The 3,268-nt window shown below is 34.1% G+C and overlaps 1 long non-coding RNA gene across 1 annotated transcript; it reads right to left on the bottom strand.

The window, feature by feature from the left end:
- Positions 1-6: 6 nt before the first annotated feature.
- LOC117115145 lies at positions 7-3,163 on the bottom strand. Its single transcript, XR_004446497.1, has 3 exons — positions 2,549-3,163; positions 1,578-1,699; positions 7-260 (listed from the first exon to the last, which is right to left on the bottom strand). It is a non-coding gene; the product is annotated as an uncharacterized LOC117115145 (long non-coding RNA).
- Between the last annotated feature and the right edge of the window lie 105 nt (positions 3,164-3,268).

Genomic DNA, 3,268 nt, shown 5'->3' with positions numbered 1-3,268 from the left:
AAAAAAAAAAAAAAAAAAACTTTTCTGAGCCTAACTTTAAGACGGCCTACACACTGAAACATCAAATATTATAAAATACTACCACAAATCTAATATCACTAGAACGAAGTTTGGAATTTAAGTTAAATAACAAAATTTAAAAACAAAAATGCATACATGGTATTCCCAATTTTTAGGCTTGTTCATTTTCTTTATTCTGTTTGACAGAGACTGCCGCAAAAGAGTGGTTGATGCCTCAGGATACTTCTTATCAGTGAAATCTGGGGGTAAAAAAAATGTGAATACTCTTATAGGCTTCTAAATCGAAAACTCATAAACAGGCAACCAACAAGAGCAGGATGAATTTTAATAATTTCGGTGCAATGTTTAAAATTAGATGGTCTTAAATTATGGTAATCTCTAAAAAATAAAATGCAGATACCTTAAAAGTAGTGGTCCAATAAAAGTATTAATTTCATATTTGTTATTTGTACAAAATCTAAATATAATCTTAATATCTTAATATAAGTATTCCACTTGTAGCAAAATATTTTCTTCATTAACTGTCTAATATTAAAGTTTCTTCCTTCAAGTGCTATGGAGAACATATACAGTAATACCCGATTCACACGTACAAAAATCTTACAAAATGTAACCAAAAGTAACATTTTACGGCACGTGTGAAAGTACCTCCGTGTAATATCCTTGTAAAATCTCGGAACGTCTCGGTAATCTTTACCAGCCTCGCTGAGGCTGGTAAAGCTTCCGAGATGTAACATGGATGGATCTGCGCATGCGCAGGGATTTCAACACAACAACAATCTACTGTTTCACGGGGTTCTTAGAATTTTCTTCCTTCTGCATACGATTCTGATCCACTAGAAATAGATAGGCCTAGTTTTTCTCAATGATGAATGAATTACCCTTGTTATTGATGTTAATTAGTAATGGTAGAAGAAGAAGATATACATAAAATGAACGTCGGGATGGTGTTAGTACTATTACTACAAGAGTCGACAGAAACGTTGGAAGCCATGCCTAGTTTAGTAGTAGTAGTACAGCAGTTGTTAAGGGTATTGATTGCTTCGAATGTTTACTGTGATGGTGAGTTCAACAGTCATTCTGTGACAGGGGTTCTCAACTAGGCCTAGGCTAGACCTATATCGCAGTAGGGAAAAAATGGTTCATTGAATAAACACTGAATAAATTTTACACAACCTTGGCATTACCTTACAGACGCGTGTGAATGCTTTTTATCTCGGTAGGAATAACTCGGGAGATCGCTCGGTTACAATTTGTTACTTTTTGTTAAATTTAACTTCACGTGTGAATCGGGTATAAGATGTAGCTACTGTGTAGGTTAAGTCAGTAATAAAGACGGGCTCCCTTTTGATGGTTATTAATTGGTTACAAAGTGACAATGCAAACATTCAGATTAAAATTTAAAGAAAAAAAATCAATGTCTAACCCAAATAAAAAAGCTTTACATGTTGATGTACCATTTATCTTTTGAAATATAAATCCCTTATTACATTACATAAGCCTGCAGTATCTTCATTTAAAAGGTAAAACACAAACTTATTTAACAAATTACCTACCTGTTAGGGCAGTAATTCAGATGGGATTCAAATGCTCTTTCTCTACCGATGTTCCACATGTGCGTTGCTTTTCTTCCCTATCATGGATCCTTTTCTATAAGTAAACCATGGCCAATGTCAATCTATTGGAAGATAGATAATTAATTACTATTTATTAGTAAACTTTCCTCCAACATTTGCGCATGCTATTAGTATTTGACTGTCAATGGACATCCATGGAAAATATTCACACCCCAGGTAATTATACCATATTTTTTGGTCAACAAAAATATAATTATGCTTGAAATATTTCAAACTTTAATTATAGCATAATTGAAAACTTCCTATGTGTAGAATATGAGTATATTAAAAAGTTCCAGCTATTGATGTTTTTTGGCATGATTTGTGTGGGTGTCAAATTTAAAATACCAATTATTATATATTATTGAGGTCAGACAGTTGACCGTTAACAAGCATTCATTTTGAAAAAGAGTGAAGTATATTGAATTGTGCAAAAAACAAGTCTCAATATTTTTGGTTGACACACAATACAATAATTTAAATAAATGATATTTAAAGAAAAAATGCATTTTTTTTTTCAAATTTCCTGCCTTGGGCAGGACTTAGGCCTAGTCTAGGGCTTAGCTAGGCTAGGTACTGTGTACTGTAGACCCTAGCTAGGTTAAGGAAGAGGCCTAAGCCTAGGCTAGGACTAGGTAGGCAAAAAAACCAACGATTTCTCTTTTGTGTCCCAACGCCCGTACCTGACCTGTTGCACTTTTTTTACTCAATTCTTAGGTTTAGCCTAGGGCCTGGCCTAAACAGTACAGTATACCAACAGAAACACTGCCACTGCACTGACTGACGAACTGACTGAACTAAACTTGATACTTAGCTACAAAATTATACCTAGGCTAGAATAAGTAACTAGGCGTATATATGTGGAAGGCGTACATTTATGGACGAAAGGAGATTATTTTTTCTTTACTTACCACAATACTGACTGTGCATAGACATTGGCATGGTGCGGACTCTTCTCCTTTTTTCCCAATGGCAATATAATAACAGGCCTAGGCCTAGCGGCTATCCTAGGCTAGGCTGAGTTTTAGCAGAAGAACGTCCAAAATCCTTATTCAATCCAGAATAGTACATGACATTGCTACAGGTATTAACCATTTCAATAAAATATCAGTTTGCGATTATTACTCCAATTATTACTGAACAAAAGGAGGACACAACAACAACAAAGGGAGCAGCGAGCGAGAGAGATGTCGATGAAGACCATTCCGTTAGCTTTCAAATTTTATCACCCAGTTGTGGAATGTACCATGTTTAATAGAGGGGAGGGGAAACAACCTAAGACCAGTTATAATTCTTATTAAATGTATTTGTATGAAACCTTCTGTAATTAATCATTTGTTTTGTGTAAGACAGTATAAATTTTATAGCATTTAATTTCATACACTAAATAATTTACTAAATCGTACAACTCAACTCATAAATTGGACCCCTATCACGGCCTGATCCATTGTCTGGTTATTGAAAACGATGTCTATCTCTCCCATCTGGAACGATTAAAGTAGGTTTTAAGTTACACAACAGTAACTTTAAAATGGTCACAATGGTGGTTTGTGGTTAAGGATTTTATAAGATTAAGTATTTGTTACAAATATGTGCATTAAATTCATTTTTCATTTCAATTTTAAAATGTG

The sequence above is a fragment of the Anneissia japonica genome, unplaced genomic scaffold (genome assembly GCF_011630105.1).
Source record: "Anneissia japonica isolate Jap-2015-1 unplaced genomic scaffold, ASM1163010v1 scaffold20920_len4962_cov114, whole genome shotgun sequence".
In the NCBI taxonomy this organism is placed as follows: Eukaryota; Metazoa; Echinodermata; class Crinoidea; order Comatulida; family Comatulidae; genus Anneissia; species Anneissia japonica.
This window is presented reverse-complemented; position numbering and strand designations above follow the sequence as displayed.